Here is a 15,205-nt window from a genome sequence, read left to right as displayed (position 1 = left end):
ATGGGGAGGGGGAAGGGTAAACGGTGACAAAGCGATAAAGAGGCATGGACATATATACACTACCAAACGTAAGGTAAATAGCTAGTGGGAAGCAGCCTCATAGCACAGGGAGATCAGCTCGGTGCTTTGTGACCGCCTGGAGGGGTGGGATAGGGAGGGTGGGAGGGAGGGAGACGCAAGCGGGAAGAGATATGGGAATATATGTATGTATATAACTGATTCATTTTGTTGTGAAGCTGAAGCTAACATACCATTGTAAAGCAATTATACTCCAATAAAGATGTTAAAAAAAAAAGTCACATAATATGAAACATACTATTTTAACCATATTTAACTGTACAGTTCAGTGGCACTAAGTACAATCACATTGTTATGCAACTCTCACCATCAACCAACTCCTGAATTTTTCACCTTCCTAAACTGAAACTGTGTCTGCATTAAACACTAACTCCCCATTCCCCTCCCCAACACCCCCACCCCCGGCCCCTAGCATCTGCCAATGTACTTTCTGACTCTATAAATTTGACTATTCTAGATACCTCGTATAAGTGGAATCAAACAGTATTTATCTGCACCTCATGTATATTGGAATGCATTTTTAAAGTTAACTTTATATTTATATAAAGTTAACTCTGTATTTATATATAACTTTATATGTCCTGCAAAGAGATTGTACCTTCTTTTTTGTTTCCCTCTGTGCTATACAGTAGGCCCTCACCAGCCATCTACTTCATACATAGTAGAGTACATAGTAGTCGATCCCAACCTCCCAATCCATCACACTGCCCCGCCTTGGTGTCCATACATTTGTTCTCTACTTTTGTGTCTATATTTCTGCTTTGCAGATAGGTTCATCTGTACCATTTTTCTAAATTCCACATATATGTGCTAATATATAATATTCGTTTTTCTCTTTCTGACTTACTTCACTCTGTATGACAGTCTCTAGGCCCATCCACATCTCTGTAAATGGCACAATTTTGTTCCTCTTTATGGCTGAGTAATATTCCATTGTATACATATACCACCTCTTCTTTATCCATTCCTATGCTGATGGACATTTAGGTTGCTTCCATGTCCTGGCTATTGTAAATAGTGCTGCAGTGAACATGGGGGTGCATGTATCTTTTCAAATTATGTTTTTCTCCAGGTATATGCCCCCAAGTGGGATTGCTGGGTCATATGGTAGTTCTATTTGTAGTTTTTTAAGGAACCTCCATACTGTTCTCCAGAGTGGCTGTATCAATTTACATCCCCACCAACAGTGTAAGAGGGTTCCCTTTTCTCCACACCCTCTCCAGCATTTATTGTTTGTAGATTTTTTGATGACAGCCATTCTGACCAGTGTGAGGTGGTACCTCATTGTAGTTTTGATTTGCATTTCTCTCATAATTAGTGATGCTGAGCATCTTTTCATGTGCATCTTGGCCATCTGTATGTCTTCTTTGGAGAAACTCTATTTAGGTGTTCCACCCATTTTTTGATTGGGTTGTTTGTTTTTTTTGATATTGAGCTGCACAAGCTGTTTGTATATTTTAGAGATTAATCCCTTGTCAGTTGCTTCATTTGTAAATATTTTCTCCCATTCGTAGATCAATGTAACAGGACAGAAAGCCCAAAGATAAACCCATGCACCTATGGTCACCTAATCTATGACAAAGGAGGTAAGAATATACAATGGAGAAAAGACAGTCTCTTCAATAAGTGGTGCTGGGAAAACTGGACAGCTACATGTAAAAGAATGAAATTAGAACACTCCCTAACACCATACACAAAAATAAACTCAAAATAGGTTAAAGACCTAAATGTAAGGCCAGACACTGTAAAACTCTTAGACGAAAACATAGGCAGAACACTCTTTGATATAAATCGCAGCAAGATCTTTTTTGACCCACTTCCTAGAGTAATGAAAATAAAAACAAAAATAAACAAATGGGACCTAATTAAACTTAAAAGCTTTTGCACAGCAAAGAAAACCATGAACAAGATGGAATGCACAATTCTTATTCCATTTGCCATTCCCTGCCCCAAGGCAGAACTGGTCATATAAATCATTTTCAAAATACTGATAAACCAATATGAAGCAAATGATGCTCCCTGGCCATTTTAAAGTATATAATATAAACACAAACCCCTTACACACATGCTGGTCTTTACAGTTTCCTTTTTCATCTCATTTGAACTTCACAACATTCGTGAAAGCAAGCAAGGGTCATTACTACTATTTTGCAAGATGAGGGAAAGGAGGGTCATAGAAGTTGCATGGCTTTCACAAGGTCACACAGTCTGTATGTGGCAGAACTGGATTTTAACTTCGATTTTTGACTACAAGTCTACTGGGTTCCATGGGACTTGTCAGCATACTTCTCCACTGTTCAAATGTGCTTCAAATACTATGTAATGGAGACCACTGTGTATGTAGAGGCAAAAACACTTGGCTTAGAGTTTGAAGATATTGGTTCCAGTCCCTACATTCTATAACTTTGGATAAGTCATTTTTCTGCTCTGGACCTATGTTTATCAACTTCTTCATCCATTTGTATTTTAGAACTTCAACGTTCTACATTCGTGATGAACATAGCTATTATTACTGAAAGTTATAGCAGACAGACCCTAATGACAGGTATATGGATTCATCATCCGTTTAATCTTCATAACCTTGCAAGGTTTCAGAGAGGTTAAAATAACTTTCCCTAACTGGTAAGGAGCAAAATCAGGATCTGAACAGAGAGGTCTGACAGATTATTTTTCCCAGTACGATATAGCTTCAAAATCTCTTGTTGAATTATCAAAACATGTGAATGATTATGAAAGAGGCAGACCACTCTAAATTGGTAGATGGCAGGCTTATTAAGTAAGGGAACATACATTTGAGGTTTGTCTTGGATGCCACAAGATGAGTAGATCTCTGCATCTGCCTGCCAGAATCTTAAAAGTTTATATGGAAGCCTTGAAGAGGGTTCAGTCATGTATCTAGTCCAGATGGTCTCAACAACACATTACACTTTCAAGGCTGTGGCTTGAAAGCGGCTCCAGCTATGGGACTGGTGGGTGGAACAGACATTCCAAGGGCAGGGGAGAGGGTGAGGAGCCTCCATCTGCCTGGGTTTGACTCTTTGGTTAACCAGCAGTCATGTCCTCTCAATAACCTCCTCCCCAGGTTTGGATCTGGGTTTGCCTTCCTCTGAATCTATGTTCTTAAAAACTACATTGCAATGCCCAGATAAGTGGGACTTTTGTGTGGTTCTTATACCTGAGCCTCTGTTTTGAATCTAGATGTGCAGAAGAACTTCTTTAAGTGTGACTAGAAGCCTCTGCTCCATGACCTCAGTACCCTTTTCTCCATGCCTACTTCCTCTTGTTGGTTGAATCCCCTGTCCAGAATTGCTGGTGTATTTCCATCTACCTTCCTTTCCACTGCACTAAACCAGGATCTACTAGCTTATACAATTTCTATTTATCAGTATACAGGAAGGTAAACTTTAGGAACTTGATAAGAAATCCTTCTCTTCTTCCCATTAAAGGCTTGGGAACTTTATGTGGGAGAGTAGACAACGTCAAAATACCTGTTCAGACAAGCTTTTGGCTTCATTCTGGATTGTGGCTATATTTTTGAAACCCACAGCCTAAGCAAGTGGGACAGGTTTGGGCACTTAATCTATGGCAGAAGGCCCCCTTCAAGACAAATGTAGGACTCTCCAAATCCTTACACTGGGAGAGGAAGCCAAGCTTTCACTGGGGAAAACACCATCTCCATGTCAAATAAGAAGATCACCAGAATTCACCTCTGAACTTCATGGGCACCAACCCACGGTGCTCTCCTCGCCCACAGGCAAGTAGGAATTTCCTACTCAGCTCAGACATAACCCTAGCATTCTAGACCATGACAGAGTCACCAGGCTGATCCCACGCCCTCTGACAGAGGCAGAAACTAAGGGCCAGAGACTTACTCAGTGACAGACGACTCCTATAAATTGTGCTCCCAATCCCCACCCTTTTATGAAAACTTGATGCCTCCTCTTGGGAAACCCAATATCCACTGGGAGTTATCCTGACCAGCAACTCCTGTTGGCAAAATCCTCCTTCCTTCCTGACTTTTCTAAGACAGATCCACAAACTTTAATACTCACAAATGGCCTTAAAGAGCCAGTCTAACATCTTCTCCAAATTATTGTGACAGAAAGAGAGAAAGAAAGAGAGAGAGAAGGAAAGAAAGAAAGAGAGAAAATGAGGGATGGAGGGAGGGAAGAAGAAAGGGAAAGAAAGGAAAGAAGGAAAAAAGAAAGGAAGGAGAAAGGGAGGAAAGAAATCTTTGTCAGCAAGTGCCAGAAATGCTGGATTATTCCAAGTTAAAGAGGTGTTTTACTTAGAACTTCTTGAAGCCTTTAATATGGTAAGAGTGTACCGTGATCTCCTGATAGAGGAATAAGTTTGCCAACTTAATTTGTAACACGTATCCTTTTTATTTTCTCCATTGAGAAGCACACATGTTTGATGTTCTATGAAGCATACTTCAGGATATACTAATGTAGTCCAGTATTCTTAAGATCCCATTTGCAATGTTCAGAAAGCTGAAATGGCTTAATGTCTTGCAGTGTGCATTTAAAAGAAGGAGGCATGACGATCCGTGAAATATTAGAAGAAAGAAAAATCATGATTTGTTTAACTATGAGATCACAGTCCTAAAAGTTGAAAAAGTACTTTTTAACTGCTGCAGCAAAACATTCTTAGAGGGAGTTGGTAGGAAACACAATGAACATCAGCTCTGAAGAGGAAGAGGATGAGGATGAAAACAAAGATAATGAAGATAATGTGGAGGATGGAGCTGGTCCACCCAAAGAATAAGAAGAAGAGAATAAGGAGAATGATGACAAAATGAAGCAAACTCAGAGCTGGGAAAGGATGCAGACAAAATAGATCTCTCATACTCAAAGAAAGAAGAATTTCAGGATGCATATTATGATGACTATGTTGACAGGGAGAGAGGAGAAGACAAAGAAGAAGGTCTTCAAGGGGAAGAGAAAAAAAATTTGAAGGATGAAAAAGAGAAAAAGACGGCTACATCATTTTAAAACCACATCCCTTAATGCAATAAAATGGTCATTAGTTATTTCTATAGAAAGTAAGTAACATGTTACATTTCACAGGAAGAATGTATTTTACTATTTTCACATTGTCTTCATTCAAAATAAGCTTTATCTACAGTAATCAAAACAGTATGGTACTGGCACAAAAACAGAAATATAGATCAGTGGAACAGGACAGAAAGCCCAGAGATAAACCCACACACCTACGGTCACCTAATCTATGACAAAGGAGGCAAGAATATACAATGGAGAAAAGACAGTTTCTTCAAAAAGTGGTGCTGGGGAAACTGGAGACCTACAGGTAAAAGAATGAAATTAGAACACTCCCTAACACCATACATAAAAATAAACTCAAAATGGATTAAAGACCTAGAATGCAAGGCTAGATACTATAAAACTCTTGGAGGAAAACATAGGCAGAACACTCTCTGACATAAATTGCAGCAAGTTCTTTTTTGACCCACCTCCTAGAGTAATGAAAATAGAAACAAAAATAAACAAATGGGACCTAATGAAACTTAAAAGCTTTTGCAGATCAAAGGAAGCCATAAACAAAATGAAAAGACAATCCTCAGAATGGGAGAAAATATTTGCAAATGAAGCGACTGACAAAGGATTAATTTCCCAAAATATACTAACAGCTCATGCAGCTCAATATCAAAAAAAGAAACAACCCAATCAAAAAATAGGTGGAAGACCTAAGCAGACATTTCTCCAAAGATATATGGATGCATGACAAACACATGAAAAGATGCTCACATCACCAATTAGAGAGATGCAAATCAAAACTACAATGAGGTATCACCTCACACCAGTCAGAATGGCCATCATCAAAAAATCTGGAGAGGGCCTTGAGAGAAGGCAACCCTCCTATAGTGTTGGTGGGAATGTAAACTGCTTCAGCCATTATGGAGAACAGTATGAAGGCTCCTTAAAAAACTAAAAATAGAGCTAGCATGTAATCCAGTAATCCCACTCCTGGTCATATATCTGGAGAAAACCATAATTTGAAAAGATACATGCACCCCAGTGTTCATGGCAGCACTATTTACAATAGCCAGGACATGGAAACAACCTAAATGTCCATCAACAGAGGAATGGATCAAGAAGATGTGGGACATATATACAGTGGAATATTACTCAGCTGTAAAAAAAAAAGAATGAAATAATGCCATTTGCAGCAACATGGATGGACCTAGAGATTGTCATACTGAGCGAAGTAAGTCAGACAGAGAAAGACAAATATCATATGATATTGCTTATATGTGGAATCTTAAAAAAGGGTACAAATGAACTTATCTACAGAACAGAAAGAGTTACAGATGTAGAAAATAAAATTATGGTTACAAGGAGGTAAGGAGGGGGGTAGGGATAAATTGGAAGATTGGGTTTGACATATATATACTACTGTATATATTGTAAAATAGATAACCAATAAGGACCTACAGTATAGCACAGGGAACTCTACTCAATACTCTTGTAATGGCCTATATGGGAAAAGAATCTAAAAAAGAGTGGATATATGTATATGTATAACAGATCCACTTTGCTGTACAGCAGAAACTAACACAACATTTTAAATCAACTCTACTCCAATAAAAATTTAAAAAATAAAAAAATTTAAAAATTTTAAAATAAGCTTTATTAATCTGTCCTTATAAGTAGAGAAAAATTTTCATTGATCTCATTGTCAAATTCCCTAGAAATATATTGTCTTAATTTTTCTCATTATCTTTTTCTTGTTGGTTATTATTAGCCATCAATTAAAACATGACTTATTTTACACAGGTTTAATATGGTACATTTTTTTCATAATGTTTTAAACTTATTTTTAAAATAACAGAAGTTGCTATACTATGAAAAGGCAACAGATTTTCCTTTTGAATGGAATGTTGATTATTTTCAAAACTGACCCAGAGATCTCTAGATTGAAAGCTCTTAGGTTTTTGTTTGCTTTTTTTGTAAGAGTTTTTAATTTTTTAAAAATTTGTTTGTGTTTAACTGTTTTGTTACATGAGTAAGTTTGGAGAGTAGAAGCAAAGAAACAAAGATTCTATTCAGCCACATAGTGCATAGATTTTAACACTCATATGACAGTACACAGTATATATATATATACACACACACACATATATATATGCATATTATATACACACACAGATAGATAGATAGATAGCTGTATATACACACACGTATATAGAGTTAAATTCCTCATGAATCTCTTCTTAAAACTTTGAAATTATTACTCTTTGTGCAACCATGTTCTTTTCAGCTTTATTGGGTATAATTGACAATTCAACTCATGTATATGTAAGGTATACAACTTAATGATTTGATATACAGACACATTGTGAAATAATCACCACAATCAAGCTAAATAACATACCCATCACGTCACATAATTGTCATTGTTTTCGTGTGTGGTGAGAACACTTAAGACCTACCCTCTCAGCAAATGTCAAGTGTACAATACAGTATTGTTAACCACAGGTACAGTGTTGTACATTAGATCTCCAGAACTTACTCATCTTGCACAGCTGAAACTTTGTACACCTTGACCAATGTCTGCCCGTTTCTCCTTACCAACAATCCCTGGCAACCACCATTTTATTCTCTGCTACGTTCATTAAGGATATTAGCCTGTAGTTTTGTTCCCTTTTAGTGTTTTTGTCTGGTTTTGGTATAAGGGTGATGATAGTCTCATAAAATTAGTTTGGAAGTATTCCCTCTTCTTCAATTTCTTGGAAGAATTTAAGAAGGATTGGTATTAATTCTCTTTGAATGTTTGGTAGAATTTACCCATGAAGCCATTTGATCCTGGGTTTCTTGGTGTTGGAAGGTTTTAGATTACTGATAAAATCACCGTATTTGTTATTGGTCTGTTCAGGCTTTCCATTTCTTCTTGGTTGAGTTTTGATACATTGTATGTTTCTAGGAATTTATCCATTTCTTCTAGATTATCCAGTTTGTTGGCTTATATTTGTTCATAGTAGTCTCTTAAGATCCTTTTTATTTTTACTGAGGGATCTATTGTAACGTCTCTTCTTTCATTCTTGATTTTATTTGAGTCTTCTCTCTCTTTTTATTTTTCTTAGTCTAGCTAAGGATTTGTCCATTTTGTTTCTTTAAAAAAAGAAACTCTTAGTTTGCTGATTTTTTTTCTATTTTTTATTCTATATATAATTTATTACTGCTAGATTTTTTCCTTTTGCTAAATTTTGGTCTCAGTTTGTTCTTCCTTTTTTCTGGTTCCTTGAGGTTAAAGTTAAGTTGTTTATTTCAGATCTTTCTCTTTTTTTAATGTAGATGTCTTATCACTATAAACTCAGTACTGCTTATGCTGCATCTCATACAACTTCCAGAATAATGGGCCAAAATGACTGACCATGGCTCACACTCACTCCAGAAACATTGAGGGATCTCTGCTGTCAACTGAATAGAATTAATTCCTCAGAAAGGCATTTAAGCCTCTCGTGATCTGATCCCTTAACTTACATTCTCAAGCTTAATTTCAAATACTTCCCATCCCACAGCCTCACCGCAACTTAACCCTTCACCATCTCTGAACGTACCCCATAAGGTTCCACCTGGTACTTTGCTTGCTGGTTCCTCAGCCAGCAACACCCTTCACCTGCTTGCTCCGCCCCACTCCCAATTCCACATCTAAATTATGCCTTTTACTGTTAATCATCTCTCAACTATCAGACCAAATGCCACTATCTCCACTCTGAAGGATTAGGAACACCTTGGAGTGAATTGAAAAATAGCAACAAAGATGGAGAGGGGCTTTAAAAAACATGGCTTTTGAGGACAGTTTGAAGAAACTGGGATATTTACCACAGAGGAGAGAATATTTAATGATGAGAGGCTGTTGTGGGAAAGTAGATTAAACTCACTGCTGCTGTTGCTGCCCAGACCCAAGAACAAAAACTAGGGCCAATGTTTGGGAATTAGAAGGAAATATTTTAGGCCAAAACAATTAGGAAATATTCCATGAGTCAAAGTTGTGAAAAAGAAAATAAAAAATATCTATCATTTTTTAATATATTCTCTGTGCTGGAGGCTGTGCTGTTTGATCACACTTAAGTTTCTTAACAAGTCTGAGAGCTAAGTATTATAATCTCCACTTTACAGACAGGAAAACTGAGGTTTAGAGAGCTTAAGTAGCTTGCCCAAGATACCAATTGGTAGAGCAGCAACCAAACCTAGTTCTGTCTGACTTCAGAGCCTGGAACAGAGCAGAAGCCTGCAGCAAACCCCCCATCCCCCAAGTTCCAAGGTTCCTCCATGTCCCCTGCCTCTTGTTTGTAGAAAAGCTGAACTCTCCCAGGCCTCCCTGAGTCACAAAAGAGCAGGCTCAAGCAGTTAATGATTAGGATAACAGAGTCACAGATTCAATATCTGATCCACATTCCTGAGTCACTTGACAGATACTATAGCTGCCACCAGAGGGAAAAAGTTAACTGCACGATGACCAGACTGCAGCCGTGACATAAGCTGCCCCATCTTGTGCAGTACTGAATCTATGGCTAGCACAATTCCAAGAACTAGCCTTAAGAGAATGGGATTGGGCTTCCCTGGTGGCGCAGTGGTTGAGAGTCCGCCTGCCGATGCAGGGGACGCGGGTTCGTGCCCCGGTCCGGGAAGATCCCACATGCCGCGGAGCGGCTAGGCCCGTGAGCCATGGCTGCTGAGCCTGCGCGTCCGGAGCCTGTGCTCCGCAACGGGAGAGGCCACAACAGTGAGAGGCCCGCGTACCACAAAAAAAAAAAAAAAAAAAAAAAAAATAGAATGGGATTAACACTATTGCTCAGAATAATCCATATTTTTGTGGGCATCAAAATAATTGTAGCTTGTTCTGCCCGTATATGTAAACGGGCAACTCAAACTGTCATCAAAGAGATGTGACAGACCCATGTCCACATCTTCCACACTAAGAATACAGCACCCTATGTCAGCATGAAGTACAGAAGGCGGACCTTTGTTCCTAATTCCATAGAAATGGAATGATGTTCTGAGAAGTGGGGATTTGTAAGCAGCTTCTGGCAGGAAAGAACTCTCTGCAGGAGGCTCCTTTTCTCTTGTCACTTTAGCAAAACTATATTGTAACTAAACAAACCAGGCACCCCCATGCTCTACTCTTCTCTGGCCCAAGCACACCTTTTAAATCTTTTGATCACACAATATCTTGCCTAACCCATTCTTTCTACAGCTCAAAGAAGTAGAAATGAAGAAAAAGTAATTAGCAGATGACCAGATCTCTTCCCTAGCTTCCCGTTCAGTAATCTCAAGAACAAACTGTGTGACCAAACTGTGTGAATGAGATAGCATCTAAATAAAGATCACAGGAAGTTGACGAGCCTGTACAGTGAGGGATGGTGACAACTCTGACGCCCTATCTCAATGATTAACTGAGATTACTTCCCTCTTTCCCTTTAAAAACTTTCACGGCTGGACAGAATCTTGCGAGTTGGTGTTTGGGAACACTGAGTCTGCCCTCTCCCCAGATTTCTGGCTTTCTGATTAAAAGCAATGTTTTCCATTTCTACTAATACTTGCCTCTTGGGTAATGATTTTCGAGCTTCTGGCAGCCGGACCCGAGTTCAGTAACAAGCCAATGCCATGGAGCCACCACTATGCTGTCTGAAGAGGTAGTGAATGCCCGTCTCTAGAAGCGTAAAAGCAGTCTGGATGCACACTTGGGGGAACAATAGAATGAGGCTCTAAGCAGCTGAGGAGCTGAATGCAACCTTTGAGAATAATTCCAACCCCGACTTTAGCCTTCCCAATCACATGAACCTTTAAATTTTAAATAGTTCTATAATCTGGTAAATTCTACAGGACATTTAAGATGCAAGCGGCAGAATTAACAAGAGCAGAATATGATTTCTCTCTGTCTTCCTCTCTATGCCAAGATTATGACTTCATCATATTCTGCTTTACATTAAGGTTCTTTATATTTCACGTCCTTCTGAAGTGGAGTGGGGCTGTCAACACCTGTGTTTCACAGATAAGGAAACCAGCTCTGAGACATGCTTGTTCCCATGGAATCTACTTCTTTGATTCTCTCACAGCGTGTAATGAGGCTTATCACCACCACTCCACTGGCACTCCTACAAGTGACCAAAGACCTAGCTGCTATATTTATAAAATATCACAATCCTTGTCTTCCTTGATCTCTGAGCCACATCCAACACAGCAGAACGGTACCCCCTTCCGTTAAGCCTCTCTTCCCTTAGCTTCTGTAGTATCTAAATATCCTCTTTTTTCCTTCTTTATTTCTGACAGCTTTTTCTAAATTTCTCCTACAGGGCCTTCTTGCTTTGTGGGGTCCTTACGTGATGATATTTCTTAAGTTCCTGTGTAAGTGCTCGTCTAATTCTAACCACTATCCTTGAATAGTCTCATCTATTCCCATGGCTTTATTTTTCAGTGATGACTCTATCTTATGTGAAGTCCTCTCTTCTGAGTACAGGTCAGAAAATATTTGTTGATAAATGAGTAAATGCAGGAATTAATAAATAAGTTTATGAGAAGTAACCAGGTTCCCACATTTCAGACTAGAAACAAGTAAAATATATTCTTATCATTGGTTTTGTTCAAGTTTAAGCTCTCCCTTACTAGTAGCATGACACTGGATTAGTGAATTGAAAGACCTACACCTTAGTTTGTTTTACTTTGTCATTGTCGCTGTTAATTTTTTTCTTTTTAATAATTTACAAAATGAGGATAATTATACCGACTCTGACCTACATTTCAGGTAGGGTAATTGTGAGCAATGCATGAGTTCTCACATGGGAGAAGGCCTTAGGAATAGGAATTAATCTTACTAAACTGTATTGAACTCTTCTATCAAGAAAGACAGCAGGATGCCTAGCAGTGTGCAAGACAGATGTTTGGCTTTGTTTTGTTTATCCCAAGGCTCTGGGGAAATATTGATGGTACCTGTTCACAGCTCAGCCATTAACAGCTTGGTAAAGGAAGGCTATGAAGGATACACAGCGGTGGCCAGATTAACTCCAGCCCTAGACATCCCCAACACTCACCTACCTGTAATGTATGGTAATGGTTCAGAACGCGAGCCCAGCCCAAACCTCAACCAAAGTGCCTGGTCTCAAAGACTGAGGGAATACAAAGCAACTAGAGAAATCACCTCTTCAGTCATCATAGAATGCCAAGACTAGAAGGCATTTTATTCTAGTCATTATCCCATTCAACATTTTCATTGGAAAAACGGAGAAACTTGGGCCCCAAAAGGTGAAAAACAAGTTAGCTGCATAGCTGGAGTACAGATGTAAGCCACCACCCTACTATACATCCCAGCGTCTCCGACTACCTCCACCATCCACAAGGCTATTATAATATTTGTTTCTTTTTCTTGATTTGGATATAATTTACTTAAGGTAAAATATTAAGCTATAATTTACACACGGTTTAAATTTACCCTTTTTACCATGAAGTTCTGTGAGTTGTACCAAACAAAAAAAAGTATAACTAAAACCTTCCTCATGGCATAAAATGTCCATCACCCTGAAAATTCCCTCATGCCCATTTATAGTGCTATTAGAAATTATATATTTTAATTTCAACTTCTATTTGTTCTTCGCAAGCACAGAAAACATCCAATTGACTTTTGTACCTTAGTCTTGTGCCCTGCAATCTTATTAAATTCACTTAACAGTTCTAATAGCATTTTTGTAGTTTATTTAGGATTCTCTACATAGACAGTCATGTCTTCGAATAGAAACAATTTTATTTCTTCCTTTCCAATCAGTATGCCTTTTTTTTTTTTTTTTTTTTTTTTTGCGGTATGCGGGCCTCTCACTGTTGTGGCCTCTCCCATTGCGGAGCACAGGCTCCGGACGCGCAGGCTCAGTGGCCATGGCTCACGGGCCCAGCCGCTCCGTGGCATGTGGGATCTTCCCGGACCGGGGCACAAACCCGTGTCCCCTGCATCGGCAGGCGGACTCTCAACCACTGCACCACCAGGGAAGCCCCAATCAGTATGCCTTTTAACTCTTTTTCTTGCTGTACTGCACTGGTAAGGACTTCCAGTGCAATATCAAAAAGAAGTAATGACAGAGTATATCTGTATTTTGTTCCTGATCTAAGGGGGAAATCATCCATCTTTCAATATTAAACATGAATTTAGCTGTGGATATTTTATAGATACTCTTTATCAAGTTGAGGAATTTCCCTTTTATTCTTGGTTTGTTGAGAGGTATATGCATATAATGAGTATGGAATTTTGTTAAATGATTTTTATATCTATTGAGATGATTACATGGCTTTTCTCCTTTAATCTAGCCACATGATAAATTGCATTTATTGATTTTCAAATTGCATTCCAGTTATACACCTAACTTACTTGATATGCTAGTACTTTCTTTGGGGTTTTTATGTTTATGTTTCTGAGGGATATTGATCTGTAATTTTCTTGTCTTATAGTTTCACTTTCTGATTTTGGTAGCAGGGCAATATTGGTCTCATAAAATGAGAGGGCCAATAAGCACAATGAAAGATGCTTAGTATTAAGCTATTCAGGAAATGCATATCAAAATCAAAATTATATACTACTTTGCACCTACTAGGATGGCTAGAATCAAAAAGACAATAACAAGGGTTGGCTATGAAATGGAAAAACTCATACACTGCTAGTGAGAATGTAAAATAGTGTAGCTGTTTTGGAAGAGTATGGCAATTCCTCAAAAGCTTAAACACACAGTTAGCATATGACCCAGCAGTTCCACTCCTACCTATGTATATACTTACGAGAAACAAAAACATACGTCCATTTAAGCACTTGTACAAGAATATTCATAGCAGCATTATCCATAATAGCCAAATAGTGGAAACAATCCATATTTCTATCAACTGATGAATGGATAAATAAAATTCAGTATATCCATACTTTGAATATTATTTGGTAATAAAAATGAAGTGTGATACAGGCTACAACGTAACTGAACCTTGAAAACATTATGCTAATGAAAGAAGCTTGGTACAAAAGGCCACACGTTGTATGGTTACATTTATATGAAATGTCCATTACAGGCAAATCTATAGAGACCAAAAGCAGATTAATGACTGCCTAGGGCTGGAGGGGGAAGGATTAGGGAGAGATGAGGAGTGGCTACTAACAGGTATAGGTTTCTTTGGGTGAGCAATGAAACAATGATAAAATTGGTATGACAACTCCATTAATACACTAAAAAAGACTGAACTGTGTACTTTAAATGGTTGATTTGTATGGTATGTGAAATATATCTCAATAAATCTCTTAAAACAATTAGTGGGGAACAGTTCCCTCCTCTTCTACATGCTGAATGAGTGTTCTGTAGATCCATTATTATTTGTTCCCTGATAGAATTTACTAGTGAAATTATCTTATCCTGGAGTTTCTTCTATTGGAAAGTTTAAATTATGAATTTCATTCTTTAATAGATATGAAACTCTTCAAATTAGCAATTTATTCGTGAATGACCTTCTTCTGTTTGTGTCAAGGAATGTATCCATTTCATCTAAGTTATATCTATGGGCCTAGAGTCGTTCATATTATTTCTTATTATTTTTATAACTGTACAGTCTATAATGATATCCCCTCTCCAATCCTGATATTGGTAATTGTGTCTTTAATTTCTCTCTCTGTCTCTCTGATTGGCAAGTGTGCCCAGATATTTATCAATTTTATTGTATTTTTCAAAGGGACAGATTCTGGTTTTACTGATTTTTCTCTTTCTCAATTTGATTGATTCATGTTCTTATCATTATAGTTATTTATTCCATTTGAGTTTATCTTGATCTTTTTCTAGTTTCTTAAGAAGGTGAAGTCATTGATTTTTTTCTCTTTTAATATAGGTCTTTAACGCTATAAATTCACTGCTAAGCTCTGCATTAGCTGCTCTCATAAATTTTCATATATATATTTTTTAATTTTTATTGGAATATAGTTGATTTACAATGTTTAGTTTCAGGTGTACAGCAAAGTGAATCAGTTATACATATACATATATCCACTCTTTTTTTTTTAGATTCTTTTCCCATATATATAGGCCATTACAGAGTATTGAGTAGATATCCCTTTGCTATACAGCAGGTTCTTATCAGTTAACTATTTT

This window comes from Lagenorhynchus albirostris, chromosome 3, assembly GCF_949774975.1.
Source record: "Lagenorhynchus albirostris chromosome 3, mLagAlb1.1, whole genome shotgun sequence".
Lineage (NCBI taxonomy): Eukaryota > Metazoa > Chordata > Mammalia > Artiodactyla > Delphinidae > Lagenorhynchus > Lagenorhynchus albirostris.
The sequence above is the reverse complement of the archived record's forward strand: the minus strand, read 5'-3'. Positions refer to the sequence as shown.